General features: G+C 46.2%; 1 protein-coding gene across 1 annotated transcript in view; it reads right to left on the reverse strand.

Annotated features, from left to right (window-relative positions):
* The window catches only part of Dh44 (corticotropin-releasing diuretic hormone 44), a 155,345-nt gene that overhangs the window by 81,642 nt on the left and 52,616 nt on the right, over positions 1-21,087 (reverse strand). The gene's annotated exons all lie outside the window — the stretch shown is intronic.

Below are 21,087 nucleotides of genomic sequence, written 5' to 3' on the forward strand. Positions count from 1 at the left end.
CTTAGTGCAACAACCGACAACATATGACTGTCCCACTCAACGATGAACGGCGATGAAGACGCAACTGCTGCAGCAGCTAATGCGCGCCTATGCACGGCGGGGAACAAGATGGCGCGGCGTCTTCCCGTAACCATGACAACACACGCGCTGGCAACATGGGTCTTAGCGGGAGGCGGCATGTGCTGTGTCAAAGGAAGTCACCACCCTAAGCCGGGAGGGGGCGCGACATGTAGGCTCCCTAATCTTTTAGTTTTAAGAGCGTTAGCTCTTACTCATCACGTTTCTCGATCTCTTGGGGTCTGCTACCACCTCACTTCGGCTCGAAATTTTCCAAGTCCGAGGAATTCAAGATGGCGGCCCCCATAGTAAATCCATATAGCAACTCAATTGGTGATTGGTTTGTGACGTCATTAGTATAACTAATTGGTGATTTATTGGTGACGTCACTTATCATCAATTCAAAATGTAAAATTTCCATTGGTGCACCTCACTTTAATACCACTCATATCAATTCTAGTGAACCAAACATCTAACGCTCGTTACTTCAAGTCTTCCAGAAGGTGGCGGGATAATTTTATATATATTTTTTTGGTAGCCTCGTTCGAAGTATTACAGTGTTCACAGGGATTTTCATCACAGCGGCCCCAGCCAGCCCACCTCCACTAGAGCGCATTAGACGCGCTCGGGTTAAGGCGGTGGTATACAGTCGAGGTTTGAGCGTATTCCCAGCGTCCCCTGTCACGAGGCCCCGTTCCCAGAGGGCCGTCGCCAGGAGGCGCAGCCCTTACAGACTTAGCGACGCCCGTAATGAATGCATCACGCCCGGTCCCGCGAGAGAAGCTGCGCCGTGCCGGAATACCGGGCCACGACGTTTGTGCTTCTCTCGGTACATATCGTTGGGGCGATACGGGACGAGGAGTGGCTTCCAGGCTGCGCCGACGCGAGGGAAGCCCATGCAGATGCAACCAGAGGCGTGAGTATTATGCGCAGGTATTATTTATTTATTTTTCTTTCGTTGGCGACGCAGGGCTCAATGACGATGCCTTGTGAATAAACTTCGGTGTATGTGTGTTGGCTTACGGTGTATGTCCTTGGTTTGTATGCGCACTACCTTTCGTCGTTCGTTAGTCGTTGTCACCTATACGGTAACCTACCAGGTTTGCAGCGAATTGCGTTTCGTTCACGTTACCTTTGGGGGAAGCGCCTTTTGTCTCTTCAGAGGAACGTTTAGTGTTTATCAAACTGTTTATCGGAAGTGGTCGTAAGGGTGCTGCCCTTTCGGATACTTCGTCTTAGTTGATTCACCAATTACAGTTGTACCATGAGCACTCCGTCCGAATCCGATTGTTCCGATAACATGTCAAAATATCTTCAGTTTTAATGAACTATAACGCCACGATAGTCGTCCACCCGACGATGCAGCCAACTGGAAAAAAAATCCAGCCCATTCTTCACACGCGTAGATTTGCGCCCGTTTTATCGCACACGATTATTCGCAACCGATTATTTGCACACGATTATTCGCACACGATTATTCGCACACGATTATTCGCACACGATTATTCGCACACGATTATTCGCACACGATTATTCGCACACGATTATTCGCACACGATTACCCGCACAGGATTATCCGCACATGATTCTCCACCGTGCGACGATCCGCAGACAGACACTACAAGTGGCCGCGCACGTCGCCTCCAGGAGCGTCAGGCGCTGCGACCGCTGAGCGATCGAAGCAACAAGGTGGGCGCTGGAGGGAGCAGGGTCCTGCAAGCGCAGTGCGACGCACTTTGCCGGCAATGTCCGAACCGGTCTCTCGGGAGCCGCGTTTCTCGGATCCATCGATAGGGCATTAATACGCGACTGTACGGCGGTCGGGCAGGCGTGCGCTGAGGAGCAGGGTTGTTGCCGTGATCCGGCCGTAGCCCCTGCTCTAGGCGTTGTGCGCTGGTTGCGGCCACTGTGGTTTAGCAGGCAACGGCGGAGCGGCCGAGGTGGTTAGCACGGTGTGCGGGCTATGCTGCGCCGCGTTAATCGTGTTCTTGTGACCCGACCGAATGACGGAGATACCACGGCACCAACATTGCTGATGAATGAAGCGCGAATATGAATGGCAGCGTTACTTGCCTGGCTGAACCTGATCCGGCGTCTCTTGCCCTATAATGGTGCTGTAAATGATTTAACCGCCTAAACAAGCTTCCTGTACGGAAACAACGTGCAGTGAGGAGAAGGATACAGGAAATTAAACGCGATTCCACTTAGAAGCAATCTTTTAAACTAGTGCATTTGAAACCTTGCTGTGACCTGGCGAATTCTCAATACCAACTGATATCATGTATCATTTCTCTCGAGAATGGAACGAAACAGTCCGACGGCTTGCTAGATTCACCCCGACTTTTTCTTTGCAAAGACAATTCCTCTAGTTCATGATACTTAAAGTCTTGCTTCTTCATGATCATCATCAGCTTAACGACGCCCACTGGAGAATAAAGGCCTCTCCAACATCTCTGTAATTAAATCTGTCCTGTGCCATCTGTAGCCGCCTTGTTCAAGCAAACTTCCTAATTTCATCTGTCCGCCTGAATCCCTTGACCTCTCTTAGAATCCACTCCGTTACTTTAAGAGCCCATCGGCTATCTTGCTTTGCGTTACATGCTATGCCCATGCCTATTACTTAAAAACGAAGATATGTTGGTGCCCCTTCAATTTTGTACCATATGTTGCAAAGCAGATGCATCGTCTTCGAAGGGTCCTCTGCACATGATACTGAACAGGTCATGGCTTAGAAATGCCACGGGACTTCTGTTTTTGTGCTCTACCGCGTACAGTACAGCTTAGTCCTTTAAGATCGGGCCGGCACAAGACTTTGTTCTTATGCTGGCGGTGCGCATGGGCTGTTTAGCTGCAACTACCGGTCGGTAATAACTTCGCGCGTAACGAAATGAGAAATTACGCCGAGGTACGGCTTTTACATGCAGCTGCGGGGCTCCTCCAATTAGGTGTTTCGCAGTGCCGCGGAATTATAACGGAGCTGCACAAAGAACCCGTGTAATATACGAGGGCTCTTTACACGTGTGTACATTAGCAATATGCGAGGTGATCTTGAGAGCAACGTTCTTGTTTCATTGTCTGTGCGGCTTCGCGTTAAGGCTTGAAAACTTGTGTGCTTCATTTGTTCGGTAAGAAGTAACAAGTTTGGCTAGCGGTGCCTCTCTAATTCTAAAGGTAGTGTACAGTTAAGCGTAAATAGGCTTGCATAAGCTAAGCAATCATCTGGTCTGAAAGCGGCAAAAATGCATAATATTCTTGTTTAAGCGGTTTTCCCCAAACGCATACTACTAAAAACATTCCTGTTTAATCTTGGACACACCCGCTTCTAAACAGCGCTCCTCAGCACTACACCACAGCTGATCAAGTTTCACTTAAATGGAAATAACCTCTATGGAAACTGTAATGTCTACTTTTTTGTGTAGTGTATTGCGGTTTTACAGATAAGAGGAGTAGGTCATAAAAGTTTGCTACTCTTTTTTTACCTCAATACATTCGGAAATTTCGGCTCAAAATCCGTAGTGCTACGCAACGAAGTGCTGCACATTTAATTAAGTCACTTATTTATTGATAAATTTCTGAACTCATTAGGTCTTTCCCTCAGCGTTGCCACATTGTTAGTGTCGCGATACCACCAGAAGCAGGCAGCCATTGATCTAGCGGCTGTTCTTTCACTATTCCCTCTGAATCTCTTGTAAATGATATGTTTAAAGATCATTTACTAATTGAAAGAACATGTTTTCAAATAACGACGGGACATTCAAATGCTCTTTCTATTTGACTTGTCGCGCCACCGCAGATAGAAAACATTAAGGGCAACTACAAGACACTCGTAGTTCGTTGCCTTCCTGATTTTCGTGATCATGCGCAATGAACGTGGATGAATAGTCACCATCACGTTCACCTATCAATTCTTTTGTCCCTGCCTGAGTTGCTCACAATGGCACTGGTTCAACATAAAACAGAATTTGCTTTCAATTTTTGCAGAACTAACGGGAAATGAGGCAGCACATCACAAACCAGCGCGGACAAGCCGAGTGTATAACGGGAGGTAAACAGCAGGAGTCGACGCAGGTATACCATTGATAAGCGACCATACCAACGCATTGGTGACTCCAGTTCTTTAGTAAATTTTCTCTCCTCGTAAACTCTAAACAGAATGGAGTAAAAAGGGGGGTAATCTGCCCTATATCTCACTCCCTTTTTTTAAAATAAAGTTCGCTAGAAGACAGCTTACTCCCTTTTTACTATTGTAAAGGCGTATTCCTGTTTAGCGTGTACCGACTGTTACGGTGCTGAGCCGCTGCTGCGGTTTGCAATAGACCCGCACTGAGTCATCGTTTGATAGCACCATTTACGAATTTTTTTACAGACGCCCTTATTGTGGGAAAAACACAAGGCTTGCTTAAGAAGAGCAATTCTGTTTATTGTCACGACACTTGTGGTCACGCCAAAGTTGCTCGAAAGTCGTTCTGGGGCGACTGGAGAACGACGCGTTTTGTGATATTTTGCGCTAAGCGACAGGTGCGTTTTCTACCGGCAGGAAAAATTGCCACAGGTGACTTCATATCTTGAAGTGGTGCACCAGAAACGGTACGGCTAAAAGAAATCTCTCATTGCGGCGGGGTTTTAAAAAATCGCTGTTTGGAATGGTTCGGTAAGCACACATCTTTGAGAGGTCCTCGGGCCGTCAGTTTCAGCGCTGATGTGGAATGGTATCAGCGAGCCTTGTCGAGAGGCATGCAAATGCACCAGGCACCAGCACAACTGCTCGAACAGTGGCAGTATCTACTGCCGCATTATCCATCGGCATCCCTCGTGGTTCTTAATTAAGGAGAAGCGATGCATTGCTGCGGCTGGAGGAATCATTTATCAAAGGCCTGCGTTTACTCTGGGTCCCATGAATCATGAATTTACTTTATATCATGTATGCAGAAATGCAAGGGAGAAAATTTTGTCGCAGTCGAGGACCATTTTTTTGTTTGTGAATGGTCAGTCATGGTTTCGCGGGTCCCGGTTGGCTGCAAGCTATGGAAAGATAAGTTATACGGACGGCTTGAAGCAATAGGAAGATAATATCGCGTATTAGTGAACGAACTCGTCTTAATGACAACCGATCTGCAATCAAATAAAGTTGGGTGGAACATGTAATGCTTTGAACCGATAACTGGTGCGGCTTTAGAATGGCAGATTGCAGTTAGCCTGGGCTGATTGGAGACCAACGGTGAAAGAGCCTTTGCTTTACAGTGCTTGTAACAGAGTTCTCGACTTAATGACAGAGACGATGATGATGATTATGATTACTATGTCGCCGCACCAGTTCACGGTATCAGTGATACCAAATGTGACTACACAAATGCCTTGTTTTGTTCGCAGACAAACACTGTAACTGCATGCGTACGCGTAGGTTTCACCACCACGCGTTGCTTGTCGCTCTGTCCGGAACGCGCGCACACCGCTGGCTTCATTAAGCACGCCGTTCGCGTGTACAGTGGACAAGCCAGCTACGAAGGAGACGCGTGACGGAAAAGAAGCGTGGAATGTAATCACAACAGCAGTAAAAACGCGCGCCGTTACTGGACGATGAACGCCTCACCGCATCAACGCGCGTGGCAGCGACGCCAACCTTCTTCGCCACTGCGCGCGCCCCGTGGAAAACGAAGTTACGCGCCAACTTCGCCCTGGAAACGAAGTTAAAATGCTGTTTGCGCTAAGTTGTTCTTCGTTCTATCGCGGGTTGAAAGCGTGAAGAAAGACGGCTGCGTTGCTTCGGGTGCGCTTGTCGCAAAAGGGAAGCCCTAAAAGACGCAAGGAAGTTGCTTTTAGGGAAGGAATACTAACATTGAGCTTAGAATGCTCAGTACATTGTTGCATAGAACAGAACTAGTGACACCGCGAAAGACGTTAACATCCGCTGCGCTTTGCCTGCAAATACTGCTTTTCTGGATTGGAGTAGACAAGTTCTTCGCTTCTGTTGGTAGGTCGAACCCCACATCTATAGCTCAACGAGGGATTTTCTTTGCGACAGACTGCGCCTTAGGCGCCTTAGTAAGTTGTACAGGAAGACTGATGCGCCGACCTGGTAACGTGTAAAAATACTTTCTAAGAGAATTTTCGCTGACATGCAGTAGAACCATTATCACAGCTTTCACTTTCATACAGAAATCAGGAGGGGCATGCTGGGCGTCTGAAGTAAACGGGTCAAACATTTGTGAAAATAACGTTTATGCTGATTTGCTCTCGATGCCATCTGGCTATACAATTAACAGAAGAATATGAGTGTTAATGCCAGACAGGCTGTTCTTTGAGACTGATATACTGGTACTGAGTGGGGCTGTGACTTTGTGACTGAGATGTTGTTTCTTATCTATTGTTCGTCTCTCGTTAATATCTCCTCTCTGTGGAACCACAGCTGCCTTCTGTGGTTGTTCATTAAAAGATTATGTACTGATAGACTGCAGTATTATACGCTTCACTATTACGTAGAGGGCGTGACAATGATACGCCGACCGAAGACTACCCTAATCGGGAATTATCTTCTGACAGTTAAAGCCTTAACGTAACCGAGACACTCCTTCAAACATTCATCTCGCCTCCTGTTCGACATCGTGCAAGAAAACCATGTTCTTAAAGACTGAACAAATACGCGCAGCTTTTTTGAACGACTCACACTGCGTCACTCGGTAATCAGAACGCTTTACGTTTTTCTTCAACTTCCGCGCTGCTAAATGTGACCACTGTTGAGGTTTAGAAGATTCTAGGACTCGGATTAAGGAGCGCCCTTTGCACACCACACTTTCAGAGCGATAATTCTTGCTATTCGCAAAACTAACTTGCGGATTCTGATAGGGAATTTCCAATACAAACCTGTTGTTCGGAGCGCAAATTCTTGCTAATCGCAAAACTAACTTGCGGATTCCGATAGGGAATTTCCATAACAACCTGTTGTTCGCACCATGTCGTTATTTTTTATTTGCTAGCAGCCGCTGTTCGCCGCTAGATGGTGCTAAGTGCAACTGCTTGAAGCGAGTGTGTCTCCGACGAGCGCGCGTGAAAGTGCGCGGACTATATCCTTGATTGTAACGTAAGTGCGGGGGGCACACGTGTAGTGGTAAGCCTTCCTGGAAAATATTAGCCTTTCTTGGTGCGTGCGGGCTTCCTTTGCGTTTAATGTGCTGTTTAGTGTCTCGGCACCAATGCAGCAAGGTTTGCCTCCTCATTCAGTTTCCGTACATATATCTATGCAAGTGTAGTCTCGAGGCCTGAATAAATGCATTTAGAATGGCTGATACTTTCCAACAGATTGGGTGCTACAGACCATCTGACCAGTGTGATTTCTTTCTCGAGACCCTGCCTCTATTTTTAAAGTTCGGAATTTTCAGACGCGGGAACAACAACAACAGCGACAACAGGAAATACAGAAACTGAACGATCCACGTCCGTTAATTGCATTATAGAGAGTCTTGCGAGCAATTAGAATAGCTCAACCCAACGCACCTGTTTGCACGATTTCTGTGAGCAGTCGTATAACTGTAGAAACACGGAACATAATAACAGCAGTTTGGCGCTACCATGCTCCATGTTGCATAAAGCGTGTGATCGTTGAAATGCGATACTTCATTAATAAATGCAATAGATACTCGCGAGATATTCGCAGATTATCTGCAGGAACCATGTAACGTTTTGCCAGATAAATATTAAGCATACCGGTGCTTACTTAACTTTATCTCAAGCGGTCGCGAGCAAGTGTTTTTATTGTTTTTATCGATCAGATGAATTTAATCAGAATTAGCAATTGGGTACGCTAGTTTACGTTAATCTAGCTCACAAGCTGCACGCAAAGGAAAATGATAAAATAGTTACGCGAATCGCCCTTAACACCCTGAATAGCCCGAGTTAGCGGGGATGTGCTCTCGTGCAGTCGCGTTTTTTTAAATATTTTTTTAATCTCCGAATAAAACGACTTTGCCGCCATGATGGCCTCCGAGTTGCAATCTGGCATCACTCACAGAATTTTCATTTTTTCAATAAAACATTCCTGAGCCTTGTTTTCCTCTAGCGCTGCAGCACAACTTGTCGCTGATCGTTTAGCACCTACCCACGCTATCGAGCGGAACTTTACCGCAGCTGTGGCAGCTCCCACTAAGCGCTTATTGCAACGCGTCCTATTCTATGTAGGCCGACTAGGCCACACTGAGGACCCGTAGGACGTCTGCTTTTTTTTTTCCTCGAGCACGGAGCACATCGTTAAACAGACGCCCCAGTGAAGTAAATCGAAACTTTGGGTTCTCCGAACGACAGCCAAGCCAACCAAGCGTAGTTGCTTGGCGCCATGCACGTTTGGACGTTCTCGGCTTGACTTGGCCTGGATTGGCTTCGTCGCCAGCTAAGGGTGCGACGAGTGCTCTCTTCGCTTTGAAGAGCACCTCTCTACGCATGGCTGAGGCGAGATTTGGAGGCTTTGTTCGATCGTAGGCGGCTGCGTGGGGAAACTGGGCAATGAAATTCGGCAGATTGTTCATTAATCTCAAGTGACGTCGCAGCCATAGTCGGGGTAGGGTTCAGATAATATTTTTTTTCCCGATAGCAATTCGATTTGATATTTCGGAGAAATGTGTTTGCTGCGCAGTTGCAAATCATGAATTTATATAAACTCGACCAAATTGCTTCCCTGAACCTAGTTACTCACACACCTAAAAACTTCGAAACTGTTTGCGCAGCGTTGACACAACGACTCGGCCAAACAATAGGAATATGCGGAAGGCTGACTACTTATTAAGGCAGTGCTAAGTTTTAAGAAGCCCAAAAGATGTGGCCTAAGAGTTCATTGAGTCGAATTATTAAATAAAGCCATTTTGCGCACATATTCTGGCACAAAGCAGTTGAGTTAGATTAGGAAAAAAGTGCTTATTGGTGCCACGCTCAAAATAAGCTAGCGGTCGAATATTGTTTCATGATTGTCACGGCCGAGGCAAGTTTGATCTCGAGTGCGGATGTGTCTGCGCGTGGTCGCAGTGTGACCTGACAGAAGGTCCAGAATTTCTTGTTCCGCAACACCGAGCAAAATCCGCATTTTGTAAGTTCTAAAACTCGATCTGAATATTGATATTTTAATTCTATAAAATTTCTAATTACAATCAGGACCATTATGTACTTGTTATAAATTTAACCATTAGACTTGAATTACCCACCTTACGAGTTAACACGGTTCAGCTGTTTCCTGGCGTCAGTCATCACTCGCACTACTTAGATGCAGTATTCATTATTAAACTCCTCAAACCCTTTGTTAACGCGATGGCGTTAGGTAACTCATGCAGAAGAAAAGCCAGCGGTGTCGTCGGCGTCGTCATTGTTGACCCTGAGCGAAAATCCGCAAAAAATCCCCTGAGAAGCAACCTACCGTGGCAGGTGGCCTTTAATTAAGGACTGGTCGCGAGGGATTGTTCTGGAAGAGCAACCTGGGTCGCACAAGCCCCGCCGGTGGCAGCACCTGCCATCGCAGGGCAGTGACGCAGCGGTTAATAACCGCAGCGTTATAAGTACTACCAGGGGCCTTTGAATGTAATGTCTAGAATGATCGGTTCCGCATATATAGGCATTGATTTTTATGCTATCGCGTTATACCCCTTGGGCGGAGCTTCAGTGCCCGCTTTAATTTATTTTTAAATCTATTACTAGCGGGCTCCGCTGAAGTGCACGATACAAGCCAGGACCTCGATTAGCTGGCTATGCTGTAGCACGCTTTGCCAGAACGGATCTTGATGTTTTTACTCGTGCTAGAACCCAGTTCCTCCGCTCAATTCCGGTCACTTCCGGTTGCGCTTCCTTCCTGAGAGGCGGCGCAGCTGTAAAATACGGCTCGCGCAAACGCAGCCCGACCTCCCTGTGTTAACGAAGGGCAAACTGCGCAAGCAACAGGAACGAAAGAAGATGCGTAAACTGCACTATATATATATATATAGTTGCGGAAACAAGAGGTACTTGACTGCTTAAAATAATATACATCGAAGTATACGCTTCGTTTAAGGAAACATTTTTATTTTACTCGACCTTTCGATCGGAGGGCCGATCTTTTAAAAGAATGATTCTTGATTTTGATTCTTGAAAAAGATCGGTCCTCTAATCGAAACGTCGAGTAAAATAAAAATGTTTCCTTAAACGAATCGTATACTTCGATATATATATATATATATATATATATATATATATATATATATATATATATATATATATATATATATATATATATATATATATATATATATATATATATATATATATATATATATATATATATATATATATATATATATATATATATATATATATATATATATATATATGCCCGAGGCGAAATTCCTAGTTCGATTTCTCCGCTTTCCTCGAACGAATCCTTCTTTACCTGTCTTTCTGCCACTTAGCGTTTACACATTCGGCCGTGTATAATCAATCTCAGTCGGCAGATTTTTTTTCAAGTTTAGCTGACTTTTTTTTGCATTGCAGTGAGGAATGATTGTTCAATATGAAGATTGCGCTGCTCCGAGTCTCCGCATTTGATATTTCCAAGCCCGGTTCTTTTTCGTGCGTAGTTCCATCGTCCGGTGTGCGAGAGCGAGTCTTTGGTAAATACGATCAAGACCTGCGCTTTTCGATTTCTGGTGTTTCGTGCCCACTTGCATAATTTATTATTATTTCTCTTGTGGAGATACAGAGCACGTTCGCATTGAGCGTATTTTAGACACCCTTTATCTTCAAAGCCTTTCATGTACAGCCTTTATGTAAGAGACTTGAGTAGGGCGAGTAGAAATCGTACGCACTCATGTACGCTGTCTTGGCATGTTGTCAGGCCGCGCGCATTGACGCGTCTCTCTGAAATATTCCCCGACTTAAACCGTTCGACGAAGGATACCGGGAAGCTTACCGCCAGTGTGTGTGATATTTTGTGAAGCAGACCGGAAGAGTTTCTTCTTTTCGCAAAACCTGCTGGAATTGGGAAACTGCAGTACGTCGATTTTTCAACGTACGGCTTGGTGTTCGCTGTAGCTGTACGGATAATCAATTTGTAGTATGTTGGTTGAATGATTTTCTTTTTGCGACGACAATAGCACTGACAGTGTTGGCAAGCCAGTAGACGCTTAATATCGTGTTTGCTGATTTATAAATTAATGACGGCATTTTTTCTCGCGTTATCTTTAAACAGCACTCTGAACATTGAGCCATTATTTTATTTTTACGACGACGGGAGATGTAATATATATATTTTTAATGATGGAGTTGTTTGAATCACTTCTACTCTTGAGCAGAAAACTCCAGCTGCTATATGCCAGCTTAGAGAGGTCGTTAATTTTGCTGTGATTTTCTTTTTGAATTGGTGCCGTCTGGAGGCTCATAGAGTCCGCAGTTGATGATCTTTGGGCATGAGGTGAGAGGCGCCGGCAGTTCTAACTGCATGAGTTATATACGCTTCAGTTGAGGGCTTGTAAAAAGTTATACTGAAAAATTAAGAAATAAACCCTAGGGGTTCCACAGACGCGAAAGCGATGGAACAGCGAGTTTCGACGAATACCGGTCCGTTTTTTTCTTGTGTAAAAAAACAAACAAACCTGGCGGCCTGTTTCATATCGCTTGCAACAAAACACGGTTGTTTACATACTCTGTCTAACAATTCCTTGGCACTGAAGTGGAAGCTGAACAGGTGGCGACTTCAGTGGCAAAAATAATCCCTATCATTTCTCAAACAGAGCATCAGCGCCAATGAATTTAGCCTAAAATATTCTGGTTTGAAGTTGAGGCTTTGTCAAGCCTTTTGTCTTCAGTTGCCATGAGACATTATTTCGAAAGTTACGTTCGACGCTCCGCGCTTAAACAGCTCGAATTTGGTTGCTGCTGACGTCTTACATAACAGTTCTTTTGTTCACATAAGAGACATTGCCAAGTATCTTTTCAGCTGATGAGGCAGTAATCGCAGTTGATCGCATAACAGCATAGTCAGCGAGAACGCATGACATCTGTCTCTGGCGATGACAACAGCACTGCCTACTCAGGGAAACTAAGCAATTAGGAAAGCTCCGCTGCTCAATTACTATTGAATAAAATGGGTAGAACTTCGCCTCTGACGAAACACTGCCGTAACCTGAGAAGAGGGACGACCTCTCATTATTCCTGGGCCCATTTTTATCGCGCCTATCAGATTCAAAGTACGCTGCAAAGAGCGCAGTTATACGTAGCACGTCATTTCCAGATAACTCGCGGTGGAATGTGCGCCCGCATTGCACTAACTTTAATTTAAACTGTCATGCACAGTGACGCAAGTCAACGAACTGAAGCGGCGTCGAAAGCAATCAATATGTAACTATTGTCACACTACCCATACGTTTCAGATACAACGTATGAATGCATTTTATGCTACACTAGATTGTCATAAACAAAATTTCTAGGTGTGCATGGACTGATAATTTGATATAGCTTAACATTTGCTTACTTCTGAGACTGACACTGATGCGCGGTAGCGAATTAAAACTAATAGTAATAGCTAGTGGGAAAAGAATATATTTTGTCTGACTTCCAGCAAAAAAAAAAAACAGTTTCTAGAGCACTTACGAAATGTTGAACTTGTGCGTTTGGAAGCTTGTGAAAAGCAAGATTAATGCGAGCGGCCATAACGTAGATGCAGCTCGCATTGGTTGCGAATTATGAAACAAGGACGTCATAACTTGGTTCATTTTTTTATTGTACTCCGCGAACCGTGAAAAACCTTTTGTTCAGCGAAAGTTCGTTTGCGTAACGGTTAAGATGATTTGCTTTTAAAAAGTTTAGAGTTATATGAAAACTGATTACGTCACCCAGTTTTCGAAGCCAAAAATTAATGGTCACGCCAGAGAATTGAAATAGGGCGAGAGCGGGACGTTAAGCGAGCACTTCAACACCGAGCTTATCTCCGCCGTATACTATTCCACACGCAAGATAAAGAAGACAAGTGCCAATGGAAGAGCTTCGACTAACCCTCAGGAGAAGATTGAGTGGTGAGACTACCAGGCCGAAACGTCGGACTGAAAAGCCGGCGAGGAAATGAAAACATCACATTTAAAAACAGCAGCTGCTCTTCCTTCTTCCGGCAATACCTAATATCCACTACTTTGTGCTGGCATCGAGAACCAGTAATAGGAATAATTGAAGGAGGAACAGCTGGAGTTAAGTGGGAGGGACATTTGTCGCGGGGTGGAAATAACTCGGCTGGCAACGGTGATAATGGGTAGGAGTGATGTGAGTTGTGTTAATTTAGGCACATCGCAGTCCTGGCGCGAAAAAAAAGTGAAGATGCAGTGTGGCGGCCTCTTACTGGGCTTTAGAACTGAGAGCTTTGTGTATTCGTTCTGTACAGCTCGTTCAGATTATTTTATCAATGCAAGGCAGGGAAGCCCATACACAACTCCAGCTTGGTTTCCAAGACAGGAGAACCGTTTGTACCTGGGTTCGAATCCGACCGCGGCGACCGCGTTTCGATGGAGGCGAAACGCAAAAAAAATTGCTGATGGCCTAGCTCTGCTAGGCCAGGATATACGTAGCGAAAGCGCGGAGACTTCTGCATCGGAAGAGTGCATTCACTAGATGCGTCTTTATTCATGGTTAAAGCTTGAGGTTGCCTGGTGTTTTGTGGCGTAAGCGTGCTTAGAGTTTTCTTTTCGGCACTATTACCATAAAATAAAGAAAAGAAAAAGCCGTCGTGGCGGAGTGGTTGCGTCTCCGCCTCAAACAGACCCTGGTTTGATTCCGAGCCTCGTCACAATGCGGATAAATGAGAGAGGCGGAACAGGCGCCTAGACACGCGATATTTTTTGTTTATGTGCAAAGTGACGAATTGTGCATTAGTCGCATTGTGGGATTATCTCAAACCGATCCGAGACAAGCGCTGCGAGCGCCACCACGATTAAGCGAGTGGCTAAGCCTAACGATCCCGCGAATCGGCGCTGCTGAACGAAACGCCGGCGCCTTTGCTTACAGGGGGTAAACCACGCGGGCACGTTCGTTGCTCGCAAGCTTTCTATGCCGTACGCGGCCGAACACTTAGCAGCACCCGCGCAGCGCGCGCCATTAATTCTGCGGTGAAGCAATTAACACGAACGGTACGCAGGACGGCGTGATTAATGCGCTTGTGCAGCGGAATGCGTAGCGATCAACGGTAAAGCATGTGTCGGCCGCGTGGTTTGCACGTCTCTCCTGTTGCTTTCTTGCGTGTTTATTCCGTCAGACAAGTGAGCAGTAGCCTGCTGCTTTGATTGTTTTTTTTAATATCAAGGTGTGCGGCAGTACCCTTTGTTGTATGTGTGCTTCTGATGTGAGCCTCCGATGTGCTTCTTTAACTGCCCGTTTTCGAAAGCGAAAATGGATAAGAAAGGTAGAATGTATGCATAAACATGCATACATTACATTTTTTAATGCACAAAACTTTTGCGAGTCCCTTAGAGACTTCTTTACTGGCCTTGGCACTGATGCGGCCGAGGCGCGACCCAAGTGCCACGGCACTGTCTGCACGATCCATATTTGTTCCCACTGAAGAAGAGCATATTTATCACTTATGAATAATATGTGTTTATCTAAGCAATATGGACGCAGGTAAGCGCACAATGACGCCGTTCGGACGTTGGCATGCAGGGCTGTTAGGAAAAAGAGCAAACGGGAAAGCTTCTAAAAGACGTTAATTAAGATGATCCTGGTTTTGCTTGCGTTTGCTGATGCAGCCCTTGCTAACGACCGGACTTTGTTTTGAAATTCGTGCACTTGTTTCTCAGTTCTCGCTGCATAGCCCCGATATTCGCTGTGCGGTAAGTTATTTCATTTCGCTGGGATCGACAAACTAAGTACGCCGACTATAGATGAGCACATTAGCAGATTATAACACGGTCACGTCTTTTGAAATTCACATGTAACAAAAAAACGAGAGGGAAATGGACAAATTTGGGAGAAAGGAGGTTGAGAATATGTGTGGAAGTACTTAGGGATACAAGTAGAGAGTTCCTTTGATAAAGAAGAAAAAAAACAGTAACAAAAACGTGTTTCGAGCGGAGGCGTGAGGAGCTGGTGCCAGACGAATACGCATGATTGCATATCCTCTCCTTTTCCTTGCCTAGCACGCAGGACGAATGAAAAAATAGTGCTTCATTTAGGACAAGACCTTTCTTTCTTTTTTCTTATCGCATAAATAACCGGTAAAACTTTAGGCGCGTGGTAGGCAGACGCTTTTGAACGAAGTGGCGAAGCGGGGGTTGGCGTAAGTTTTTCTATTGCCTGCGCACTAACTAAATATAATAATACTGAAAAAAGAGTGTATGTGCTCGACATAGTCTGAGAGATAGAACTAGAAGAAGATGTCGATTGCACGCCACGACCGGAGGAAATATTTCGCCGCAGATTTCCCGAAGGTGCCTTGCCGCCGCCCTCTAAGCGAAGAGACCCGTCGTGTCTCAAGTACCCACAAGACCGCGACGCGTATACACCCCGCCGACGTGGAAGTGCAGAGCTTATACTGCTGAGGATCGACTAGAGCAGTCTTCGCCGCGAATAGAGCGCCGCAAATCTCCTCCCTTTGACGCTGGAGGGCGCTACGCTTTAAGAGAGATTGTGGCTACGAGCAGCGGTCGAGGATTACGGGGATTTCCTTGGCTGCTCTTCTTCAAGGGCTTTCGTGTCCTTTAGACCGCGACCGAAGAAGGGAGAGAGAGGAAAAAAATAATCGTTAAGAGATCTCGGAGCGCTTCCGTGTATCGAAATTCGGCGATATCAGGGATAACCTTGCGGGAAATGTGGCGCCCGATACATGCGTCCTGTAGCACTTCTCTCGCCAAGCCAACCAGACCAGGGACTGTAAAGGATTGCTATTATCGTTCACGGTATTATATTTGGATGCGCAGAGAGGAAGGCTGCTCACGCAGAGTAAAAAAAAGATTTGGGGAGAGGTCCTTCCATTCTGCTAGCTTTCTTTTTCTAGTTTACAGGTGTTGCTGTGTCAGTGGGCATGTTTGACGTATAACGAGATATCAGAATACGTTGTGTTACATGTTTCCCAAAGTAAGACCAGGGTTCCGCAAACAAACGTTATGCAAGCCATCCTGAAAGTCCGTGAAACGGGTTTACTTTGAACGATTCAGCCTGCAGAGTTACTCTGTAGGCTCCCTATACGAGAACGCACGCACCAACGGTCGTGAACGCCTCAGCGGAGCGCGAACTTTACGTTAAGGGCAAGAATAATATATTTCTGAGCTACATTGATTTCGACGGCTCTCGAGCATTTGTTTGCCGCCTCGCAGACTTCGTACGTATACGTGACATTAGACACTAACTCCCAAAGCCGCACTGCATTCGTATTTGCTTTAGTCCCCACGAGGTCATCTAAATTTCTTGAACACTGCACGCTTTTTTGCACCATGACTCTCCATCCTCGTCTTCTCGCTCGTACTTTTTTCTGTCATTTCCTCTCCCTTGCCCCTTTGTTGTGCGCAGGGGCTTTTGCAGCTTACACGCTTATGGTGAGTTTGAAACACCACGGTTGTGGGGACTTTCCCTCACGACATCCCCCTTGGTTAGCTTTCCCGTGATGCACCCTTAACAAGGGAGGGCGCCGGCGTCGCAGCGACACGAGCGCCACAGACGGCGTGACTGATACTGCGCACGTTTGAGGAGATGACATACTCTTCGTTTGGGGAACGTTGCGCGTACGGACGTTTAGGCACAGCGCTCCGCTCTCCGCCAGCGGGGCGAGGCCTCGTGGTGAGGAACGTTCTCCCGCATCTCGTCCCGTCCGGCTGCGGAGTTTCCCCTTGCCCTAATATGGGCGAACATTCGCTCGTAACCTTGCTGGTGAGTCGGACGACCTCGATTCATTAACGTATTTTGTTGCTAGCCGGCGTTATTGTTGTTGGAACAATAAATGGCTTCTTTGAGTCAGCCAGAGTGTCGCTACTTTGTTCCCTCAGAGCAAGGTCCGCTGTGGTCGGCGTGCGCTCGGTAGCGTACGCGGCCACGGGTTGGGGTCTGGTGGTTTTCAATGGTTTCAGCCGCGCTTAAGCGGGAAAAACTATTTATCTCCCCAATTAAAACTCCCACACGGTCAAGAAAATTAGACAGCCCTCGCGAGGCTTAGACCGCGAGTAGCACGCACCTGGACTTCTTTCTCTTACTCTCGCTTTTTTCTTCTCACTCCCACTTTTCTCTCCCCTAGCGGTATGATTGAGGGCCCATAATATAACTTCCATCCTTCAAAGCTCTGACCGATGAGCTGAAGTAGCGGAAATCGATGCGCCGCTAAGCTGCCCCGCAAAGCGTTATGTTACCAGCCGTGAAGATAGTAAGGTACTAGTTACTACTCGAGCATTCCTGATTCGGCAACCCTTTCTCTTGTTGCATGGCCCCCGCCAGTTTTTGGGCAATCGTTAATAGCGTCAAAGCAGTTTAGGCATCACCGTAGTTGTGAAAGAACTGCGATCAGCGGCCAAAAATATGATTCTTTTTGACGACGAGGTAAAGAATTGACAATGAGGCATATAATGAACCTCAGAATAGAGTCGTTCAAAATTCAGCCTACGTTTTAAATTTTCAATTGCACATGTGTTGTTCGAGATAAAAATAGCAAAAGAAAATAATGCCCCATTTTCGGGTCCTCGGCGTAAATCCCCGTTATTGTAATAACGATCTTTGACATTAAAAAAAAGAGCTCTCAAGGTGTCCGAGACTTGAATGTAAAAAAAAAGAATACACATTTATTTAAAGAGCATGGCGCAATGCAGCACGAGGTTATGGATGGAAGAAATGGATTAATAAGTCCGTGCCTTGCAGGTCTGCGACACGAGGTCGAAGGGACTGGTTGTTGCACGTCGTTCGACCCCCTCTTCCTCCTGCTCCTACCTCACTGCTGTCGTCAGGGCGCGCCTTCTCAAAAGGCAATAACGCGCCTGCTCAAGCGAGCGTTCCAAGAGTAAGCCAAGTCATATGGCCGAGTGCACGAATTTTGCTCCCATTCTCATCATCCCATAGGATTGCAGCGTGATATTTTCGTTTAGAAAGCGTGACAACACGCTTATGTCGCCGCTATTTCAGGATGAAGCTCGTGGAATCTTTAGAGGGGGTGGGGGGGGGTGCAACCGAACACAGGGAAAAAAACACCTTTTTTTATGGTCAAACTAAGGCCTATAGATAGGTCTGTAGGTGAGTGTAAAGACCTATAAGAACATGCAAAATTTTTTTGGTGTGTGTATGTATAAACGCGCTGAGCAGAGAGCAAGAGAATGGCAGAACCGCTGGCTTGAGGCGGCAGCTCATGCATTTAGAGCATAAGACTAACCATCAAACACTCACAAATAAATCAAGAAGCAAGCAACCCGACAGGCAGCTTGCTACAGCACAGTTTTCTTTTTTTTCTCGAGCTCCCTGCATCGCAGCGGAAATCAGCGCTGTAATCCCTAGCGCGCATCACCTGACTGGATCTGGTTAATGGATGGTTCGCAAGTCAATCAGTTTCAATTTGCGCGTGAAGGGATACAATTGGTTTATTCTGAAGCATTCACGAGAGATTTGATTGTTCAGGGAAACATCATTTACGGCTCTAGACAGCTGCGACTCTTTGAGGTAAGGAAAGTTGGAACTGAGGGCACGGCCAATTAATGATCGACCAACGCGTGGTTCCTGGCTATTTGAAACCAGTGAGCTGGCCATTCAGAACATAGCCCAGGGCGTAATAGCCAACGAGACAGCCAATCATGGACCACTTTTAGGTGCGGAAAGGGCACTCGAACTCGGCCATTGATTGGCTGATGTCAGCCTCTCAGCTGTTTTGTATACAATTTTTATTGTTAGCGAATTGAGGCATAACGTACGTCTTCCTGTTCCCCATACAATTTACCTTAACTTTCTGCCCTATTCACACCTCCAGAAGGTGACCTCGATAAATCCCTCTGGCATGAGGATCTTACGATCCACATTGCTCTAATCATTTCTCCTACCTCTGCTCTTGGGATGTAATTAAAAATGGCACTTCCATCCGGCCTTCAGAGTGCCAGACCAATCAGTTTCAAGCCGAGAGAGTAAGAGGCGCCTCCGGCATCCGACGTCCACTCAGCACGCCTAGTTATCTCTGCCCCGAAGCGCTTCAAGGCGGGCTGTGTCTCCGCTGAGTTGTGCTTCCGGCCCAGGCGCACTTAGGCTCTTCCCGGAATATGCGCTTTTTCGGTGAGGATCTCCACCTCCTAATACACGACGCCTCTTCTGACACAGATGCGATCCTAGTAATTACCAGCACTTAAGTGAACGCGTGCTTTGCACCAGCATGTGCGCCTTATTCGTCACTCGTGTGCCTTCAGTACGAGGCAAGAAGAGTAAATACAGGCGCAGGGAATGAGAGCACATTACATAAGCTGGCTTCTCGTCTTGAGCACTGCCTCCTTCCGCTCACGCTCCCAATGACATTAACCAGTAACGTACCGTAATACTTTTTGCGTCATGACAAAGGTAGCCACCTGGAGTGCATCGGTGAGATATGCCGGTATTTAACGAAGCATGCGGCGACAAAATTTTTGTTACCCGCAGCGCTTTCTTCCGTAAAAATCATAACCGCTTTCCCCACCGCGGTGGCTCAGTGGTTAAGGCGCTCGTCTACTGATCCGGATCACCCGGGTTTGAACCCGACCGCGGGCGGCCGCGTTTCGATGGAGGCGAAACGCAAAAGGTGCCCGTGTGCTGTGCGATGTCAGTGCACAATAAAGATAACCAGGTGGTCGAAATTATTCCGGAGACCTTTACTACGGCACCGCTTTCTTCCTTTCTTCTTTCACTCTCTCCTTTATTCCTCCCCTTACGGCGCGGTTCGGGTGTACACCGAGATATGTGAAACAGTCACTGCGTCATTCCCTTTCCTCAAAACCAATTTTAAAAACAGCCGAAGGGCTTCACCTCGCAAAAAAAATAGAGACGCATCAAAGCTCAGTCGAGTTGTACTGCTAATGGGATCTCTTTGCGTCTGTTTTTTTTTTCAGTTTTGTTGAGCGCGGTTTTATGGGAAGTGGGCGACTGACTGAAAAACACCTGCGTAGGCGGCCACTGAGGATAGTGTTCCCCGCGTTTCATAATCCGTTCGTGACAACAGCCGTCGCCGCAGAAACAACAACAACAAAAAAATAAAACGACACAGAAGGATGCTCATCTGCTTATCTGCCTTGTTTATGGAGAACTCAAGCGTGCTTTAATTAGCTACCTAGGAATCTCTCAGAACTTGAATGACGTATGGAGTAACAGATGCAAGGCTTCATCTTTCACTTTGAATGAAATCTGCGGCGAGCATGTCTTTAACCGCATTATTGATGCGACTTCTTCTACGCATCCCCCCCCCCCCCCCCCCCTCTCACGTGGGCTACAGATAGGGTGCACTCTGCTGTGCAGTAGTCTGTTCTTATGTGTAGAAAGTGAATAAGCAAAGTATTCATGAAAAAGTAAATTGTGAAATTAATTGCATGCAACAAAATATTTTTTTCTTTACTGATGATCAGATGGGCAGTGTTAGCAATGCTATGAAGCCACGGCCAATCCAACTGCTTAACGTTCTCGAACATCGATGGAAGAGACAACACTGCTAGATGCCACACGATACCTCTCGAAATCTCAAACCGTGGTCTCGGCTTTCGTAACCATAACTACTGGGAACCGTGGTTTAAAATTCTTTCGCGACAGATTTCGTTCAGACATCTGCGCCTTACGTGGGAGCTTACCGAAAGTTCTACAAGCCGTCTGAGAACAGCTGCTATCTCGCGGCGAAATATAAGCAAGATTTTTTTTTGGCCCTCAGACCAGATTTGCAAAACTTGTCTTACGTAAGCAAAGTGGCGGAATCGTTTGGCACGTTTCTGCGGATATAGCTGCGTGAAGCACTTTTTTCCAGAAGTTTTAGTGGCGCTGACGTTCAGTAACCGAAAGCCTAGTGTTCTTTTCTTCTGCAGCCTACAAAGCTAATTTGCGAACCGTGTTACGAAACGACTGTTCTTATGATTCATTTGT

This window comes from Amblyomma americanum, chromosome 7 (genome assembly GCF_052857255.1).
Source record: "Amblyomma americanum isolate KBUSLIRL-KWMA chromosome 7, ASM5285725v1, whole genome shotgun sequence".
In the NCBI taxonomy this organism is placed as follows: Eukaryota; Metazoa; Arthropoda; class Arachnida; order Ixodida; family Ixodidae; genus Amblyomma; species Amblyomma americanum.